Here is an 8103-nt window from a genome sequence, read left to right as displayed (position 1 = left end):
TTTCAGTAGCCAGCAGTGCTACCATAAGTGCCTGAAAAGACAAATAAAACCAACGCATAAAATCGAGAAGACACATTTGAAGCGGTAAAATTGTGCACAAATGAGACAATAGAAGAAATAAAGAAATGGACGGAAAATAAAGTGGAGTAGAAAACTCCCTTAAGTCCGCATATCGACCAAACACAGCAGGGGAGAGGTCGTGAACAGTCAATGACGGCGTCCTCGGTCGATCGACCAAGGATGGCGATCGATCGACCAATGTGTCGAAACGATAGTTCCCGGGAAAGTGCATCTCAGTCGATCGACCAATGTGGCCAGTCGATCGACTGAAAGTACTGTTGTACTCCTTATTTCTTCGTATTTGCTCAATAATTTGAGCCAATGAGGTCTAAAAACCTGCAAGCGCACAATAATACGCGCCCAAAATTGTGCAAAACCCAAAATAAAGTCTCAAACGTATAAAATCCTAAGCAAGCAAAATAAAATGCAAAGTTTTCGCGCACACAAAAAGCAATAAAAAAGTGTCTAACAAAAGCAAATAAAATGGAGTTTATAAAGAGCCCGATCAACTAATAGTTGATCAAGAATGACCACGGTATGGCCCACTTCGTCGGCTTCTGGCTACTAGAGGTAGCCTCAACGGTGCTTATTTGAGCAGCTGCACCCTTCTTAGCTTCCATGTCCGTATGGCTCAACGGATCAACCTTCTCATCATCTCCCCAGTAAAGGATCTCTTCGGGCTTGTCGAATCCAAATCGATCGGTATGCGGCTTTGACCAAGCTCGTTATCGACTACCTCATCAATTCCATAGCTCAGGCAACCAAGACCTCCTCTTTGAATGATCGGCTTCCTTATAGTTGGAGCAACTTGCGGCACTTCCTTCCCCAAGCCAGCTCCTGCAACATCTAAAACAACAAATTCTTCCTCCTTTTTGCTCCCTGTCTGGGGCGGAGGGGTTAACACAGAAGTAGTAATAGAGACAGGCAATTCAGGAAGCACAAAGTACGATTTCTTGTCAGAAACCGTGTTACAAGTTACAGGCCACACGGGGTCCTTTTTCTTAGCAGGTTGGGCAAAAACAATAGAATGCTTTCCCACCTTGAAAGTCAAGGTTCCTAGACCGACATCTATGACTGCACCAGCAGTGTGTAGAAATGGCCTACCCAAAATAATGGGTATATGAGCATCCTCAGGCATGTCAAGTACAACAAAGTCGACGGGGAAGAAGAACTTCCCTATTTGGACAGGGATGTTCTCCAAGACTCCTATTGGCTGGACCGCAGATCGGTCAGCCATCTGAACTGTCATATCTGTCACTGCGAACCTAGTCAATTTAAGCTTCCTAGCTAGACTCAAAGGCATGACGCTTATACTAGCTCCTAGGTCACATAATGCCTTCTCAATAGAGAAGGTACCTATATTGCAAGGAACAGAAAAGCTACCCGGGTCCTCTAGTTTATGGGGTGCAGTGTGAGACAAGTAAGAGCATGACTCTTTAGTTAATGCGACAGTATGAACATGTTCAAGTGACTTTTTCTTTGAGAGGAGTTGTTTCATGAATTTAGTGTAGGCAGGCACTTGATTGACCAACTCAAGGAAGGGTACTTGTACATTCAGGCTACGAATAACTTTTTCAAACTTACTAAAAGATACCTGTTCCTTTGTTGGCACTAGTCTCTCTGGATATGGGGCTGTAAGAAGTACCTTAGCCCTCTCCTCTAAGTTGCGCATTCCGGCATCCGTGGACTTAGGCTGGAAGTCCACTGCTTTCTCTTTGTTAAAGCTCGAATCCTCCTCAGACAGTCTCAAATGTGAGCCATTAACCGTCATCGGATCGAACTTCGAATTGGGACGGACCCATCAAAGACTCGGTCTGGCCCTAACACTTTCGGAGTGTCATGCCCCGAACAAATAGTCCCTCAAGTTATCGGGCATCGGAGGACGAACAATCTCGCTATCAGCGATAATCTTGGTCGATCGACCACTCTCCTCGATCGATCGACCAAGGTGCACGATTTGAAAACTGCTTTGTAACCCGCATATCAGTCGATCGACCGGGTGTATCAGTCGATCGACTGATATACCTGGTAGACGCCTTTTTCTTTGAATTATTCGTTTCAGCTTTCTTTTGACTCGGATCTGCCTCATTCTTTTCAACAGCATCCTCGACCATGGCAGGCCCCTCCAGGGTGGACCTACTCCTCAATGTGATGGCGTTCAAGGTCTCCTTTTGGTCGGTTTGAGTCGGTAAGTGTCCCGGAGCTCGAGAGGTACTCTTACTAGCCAATTGAGCAATTTGGATCTCTAGTAGCTTCATCCCGGCCTCTCTTGCTTGGGACTCCTTCATCAACAAGTTCTTAAACTCAGCAAAATCAGAACTATGGGATTGTTGTTGCTGCTGCGGCACATAAGGAGGTTTCTGATATTGTTGTTGCTTTTGATGAGGGGGCACATAGGGTTCTTCTGCGGAGGTGGAGTTGGATTTAGGACATTCTGGCTACTCCACCTCAGGTTGGGATGAACATTAGGCTCATAGTAGGTGTTTGTCTGCCTATAATGTTGGAAGGCAGCACAAGACTCAAAGGGACTAGGGCAATTCTTCGAAACGTGTCTCTCACCTCCACACCTTTCACAGACGAAAGGACCGTCTGACACAGCATTTACTTGGTACATCCCACCTTTAGAAGCTCCTCCCAATTCATATTTGTCAAATCTCGCAGTGAGAGCTTCAAGTGCAGCAACAGAGGAAGATTCAGCACTCTCCTCGGTTCCCTCCGAATTCCCATACTCAGCCTTGTGGGTGGCTAGATCGTCGATTATCTTCCACCCCTTGGTCTCTCCCAAGTTCTCAAAAATCGGCCATTGGGCTCGCAGACATCCAAAATAGCCCTCTGATCGTCATACAACCCATTATAGAAATGATTGCACAAGCTCCATTTTTCGAAACCATGGTGCGGTATGGTTCGCACCAGCTTCTTAAATCGGATCCATGCCTCGTGGAAGTTCTCATCCGGCCCTTGTTTGAAACTTGTGATTTGGGCTCTAATAGCAATCGTCTTAGAAGCAGAAAAGTACTTCTTGTAGAATGCCAACGCCAAGGAATTCCAGTCGGTGATCCCATGAGCGGCTCGGTCCCGGATCTCTGTACCACTCCCTTGCAAAGATCACGAAGGAGAAAGATAAACATGGTCTCCTTGATCTGGTCTTGGGTCACGCCGGTGGTGGGGGTATGGAACAGCGATGAGTCAATAAATGTTTCCATGTGCTTAGCCGCATCTTCAATTGCGGCTCCCAACAGTTTCTCTCAACCATATTAATGTATGAAGGCTTTGGTTTGAACTTCCTGGCATCTCCTGGTAATTCGAACCCCTTATATAAATTTGCAGCTGTCGGCTCAGAATGACAAGCTATACTCGCTTCCTCGGCCATGACTGGAATCTCTGGAGAAGTGACTGTCTCGGCAGAAGAGGTGGAAACGGGTGAAGACCGTGGGTCTTCCTCGAACAGCTCGTTCTCGTGATAGCTTGACAGAGTACTCATCTCTTCCTCTGTCGGTAATACCCTTTGTGATCGTCTCAACTCGCGCAAAGATTTCTCTATCTCAGGATCGAATGGTACTAGTTCACCACCCTGTGACCTGCGCATAAGAAGAAAATACAAAAAGAATATAAGAAAAGTTTAAGGAACAGAAGTCCCTTAAACTAAGAAAGACTAAAAATAAAACAACTAAAAATAGAACTATTGCCTCCCCGGCAACGACGCCAAAATTTGATACCCGTCGTGAGGTGTCAAAAATAAGATTTATAATTTCCAACTACAACTATAGCTAGCGGCAGTCGGGTCGAACCACAGAGAGGCAGATGTAAATTCTAGTTGTCTGAATTCAGTCTAAGGTAACAAGTGTGGGGGTTGAGTTGAATTGGTCTATAGCTAAGAATAAATAAGACAATAAACTAAAAAGAAGGATTAAACAGATAAAGAAGAGGTACTAGGATGGTCGGTTCATTAAAGCTTCGGCGGCAGCATATTAAGTCGGTCTGAATCAAACACAGGTGAGGCGGGAAAACAAGAGGTCCTCTCGGTCCACTCTTAACAAATAGCATCTTTCGATCTCGCTATAGGTCCCTAATATCACTAATACTGACTCTCGTCCTGAAAAGTGACTAACGGTCTAAACTTTACCTATCTTTCGATCTCAGCATAGTTTAGTCATCTTAATTGGTGATCAAACAACTTTCCCTATCTTTCGATCTAATGGGTCAGTCATAAATTAAGCATCTAACTGGTCGCATGCATTCGATTCGTTAAATACAACATTAAAATCAATTAAAACGAAGGGTAACCTCACGAGGTCAGTCGATCGACCAAGTATGTCAGTCGATCGACTGACACGCGAATTCAGTCCAATTTAATACTAGCCGCCTATGCCAAAATTCGCCTACATCCTAGTACAAACTATTTAGCTACTCATGCTGAAAGTGATAACAACAATAATACTAGGGCAATAAAATATTGAATTCATAATTAGAGCGTTAGGAAAATCAATTAACATACAATAATAAGATGGTTTCGGGAATCTAACTATCAATTCTACACTAATAACGAAATAAGACGAACTGAAAGTAGAACAGAAAGAATACCGAAAATCGCAGGAGAACAGTAACGGAGTGATTAGAAATATGAATAGAAATCCGATGCAATCAATATCCAAAACCCTAACTATGATTTTCTAAAATTGAATGTGAAACTTAAACAAAAACTGGATGTCAAAAACTGAATACTAAACTGATGTTTTTAGGTTACGTTATATAGCAACTAACGTAACTTTATTTCCTAAACCTAATATAACTTTGGGCTTTCAAGATTCACGATCTTTTAATTCTCGTCTGGAATAGCAATTTGGTCGATCGACTGCTAGGACTGGTCGATCGACTGGTCTTCAGTAAACAGTATCTTCTGAACCCGCAGGTTGGTCGATCGACTGATGGCAGTGGTCGATCGACTGCTTGAGCTGCTACTTGACTTCTTTAAACTCGTGGACTTGCTTTTTGGGCCTTGGATTGCGCACCAAGCTCGTTCCTCGGGTGAATACTTCACGTCATACGCAATGCAGGATACTCGGGGACGGATTTAGCTCGATTACCGCTGGATTCTTCACATTTCTGCAATAATGTACAAAAATACGGAAGTAGACGGAAATAGGGAGAAATGTAGCATAAACTACATGAATGAGCTCTGAAATGCGTGTAAAATGAGATGTAAAACATCATATAAAAGACACGCATCAAGCTTGCATCTATCTTTAGGTGGGAATGACCTCCACCTTTCTTGTTAAATTTGAGAAACTGATCACAATGATTTTGATTGGAGCAAGAAGTAGGGTCAACATTCATGTTAACCTCCGAACAAGCCTCATTACTAACGGCGCTAGTACAAGCCTCAATACTAACAGCGCTGCTACTACCTAAATCCATACAATCAAATGATTGTGAACCAAGGAATGGTTTCTTATGTTTCCTCCTTTTGCTAAGTGGGTCAAATTGATAGGCACTTGTACTACCCAAATCCAAATTATTCAGAGACGATGAAGTATCGTTTCTAGCACACGAATTTCCAGGTTTACATTTTTCTACCATAGCAACATCATTTGACACCCCGGCTCCTTGATTTTCTAGCAAAGAACTAAGACGTTTCCCTTCCCGAATATTTTCAGCATCAAAAGAATCCTTCACCAAACGCTTACCGTTTTGATTGAATACCGGTAGATTTTTAATATCACTCAACTCTCGAAGAATATCCTTATTATGAGGCTCCACCAGGACTGCCTCCTCTAAAGTGGAGCAAGCCTCGTGTAATTTGTTCAAATTTCTAAGAGCAATTGCCTTACGAAAGAGAGCCTTACCATGTCGAGGAAAATAATTCAACACCATAAATATAGAATTAAAGCCCCTTCAAATGCTTGAAGCTTAATAGTACAAGCAGCTAAGTTTAAACACAAGGAAATTCCGAGGTTCGCAAGAGAATTAAAATCAAGCTCCGACTCATCCTGCATAACAGAACACAGAAGACGACATGCTTTGTCGTAGCAAGCACTTGCCTGATCAAAATGATTGCATCTGAAAAGGTCATTACCGCAGTCCTTAAAAGCATAAATCTTAGAAATAGCGGGCGCATCTTTATGGGGAAACACCGGGCTGGAATCATCAGCTTCATCGGATAAATCACAACTATGGACAAACCCAAAGAACTCGAGAAAAGCAACACAAGAATTATGATTCATGGATAATTGATTGAAAGAGGTAAAGGAGAGCAACGATGTTTAAAAGGTAGAGCAGAGGTTACAAGGAATTCGTCCACCGATCACCACCCCACCAAATCTTGATAATCAACCACCAAAATTCGATTGAAAAGAAAATGGCAAAAGTAGACTCTCGCCGGCGACCTACAGAGGTGCGGTGAGACCGCCGGCGAGAAAGGCGGTGATGAGATGGGAATTCGGTGGGGATTTTTTTGGGGTTTTGGTTTTAGAGAGGTTTCCTATTTGGGGGGGTTTGGGTTTTGGTCTTTGTTTATAGAGCATTCTTGATTCATAGCCCAAAATTCTGTGTCTTGACAATTAAAATGACACCCCTACCGGCATCCACTATCATTGTTCTTTTTATATAAAAAAAATTTCTTGGTTTTTGGAAGATTAGTTTGAATGTATTGTGGATTATTGAAATTGAGGAGAAGGGTTTTCTGGGTTAGTCATGAATCTTTTCAATCTTGTTTCCCTTTATTACTCTATTCTTTTTTCTTCCCCACTTATTTATTCACTCACTCTAATTAAGCACCCAAAATAACCCAGAAAATCCCCACCAGACAAAACAACCCAAAAAATCGAAATCAATAGAATACAAAAAAAACCCAGAAAAACGATAACTTGACTATAAAACATAGTAAAAAGTGCTCAAATTTAAGTCACCAAATCAATAGAATACCCAAAAAATACCAGAAAATCTATTACAAAATTATAAACCTAATTAGAATTGAAAACATACCAATAAAAACCTAGTTAAGCGGAAGTTGATTGTTTAACCCCAAATAACAACCCAGAAACTCAATTAAAAAACCTAAAAAATCGAAATCAGTCGTATACTAAAAAAAAAACCAAGAAATTTAATAAACATATAGAAAAAACACAGTTAAATGGGTGAGAGCGATTAGAGTTAAAAACCCACAAGAAAACCCAATTATAAACAGGAAGGATATAACATGATTTAGGAGAGAAGGGACAAAATGGGAAAAATAACATGTAGGTTAACATAGAGAAGGAAGATGAAGTTAAAAGAGGAAGGTGGGCTCCATTCTTACTTTTACCTAACAGGTTAACAAAAGGGAAATTCTATTACTTGTATAAGACGTTGAGTGTAATAGTCGGTTGTAATGGTAGTTAAATAACACTTTGGAGTATTTTGAGATGCACCCCAATAGTTTGAAGTATTTTCGTTAAATAACCCTAACTTAAATATAGAAAAAGAGATAATATTGTGATACAGAGGAAGGATGACTGGATGAGGGAGATAAGCGGCTGAGTAGATTGGAAGTAGCCAAATCTGACGAGTTCAACTCTTCTCCAGTACCCCCTTCATTTAAAGACACGTGTGTGAAAAAAAAAAGCAAAGGCTTGGATTGTTTCTTCCTATTAACTTTTCAGATTTTACTCTTCTTTCCTATTATTTTCTTAAGCTTTTATTTCCATAACCAAGCATACTCCCATGTCCATCATTATCAATTTATCATCTCTTCTTTCCTATTATTTTACTCTTCTTCCTTATTATTTTCTTAAGTATCTCTTATCACCCAAAAATTCATTATCAACTCTCTCATCAAAACTCGTCATTTAGTCTTTTAACCTACCTTTGAAGAAGACTTAATAAAGTGAAAATTTCCTCTGACACGACTAAGCTATTTCTTTAGTTGTAAATAATACAATGACTAATGAGTGGATATGTGAACGCTGATTTGTTGGTAACGGTGTTGGTTTTGAGATGTGAGAGATGGAAATAAGTGATCGGTTACGATGGCTTCTCGGTGTGACGGTTTGGAAAAAAGTGACGAGA

This window comes from Silene latifolia, chromosome 3 (genome assembly GCF_048544455.1).
Source record: "Silene latifolia isolate original U9 population chromosome 3, ASM4854445v1, whole genome shotgun sequence".
Classification (NCBI taxonomy): Eukaryota; Viridiplantae; Streptophyta; class Magnoliopsida; order Caryophyllales; family Caryophyllaceae; genus Silene; species Silene latifolia.
This window is presented reverse-complemented; position numbering follows the sequence as displayed.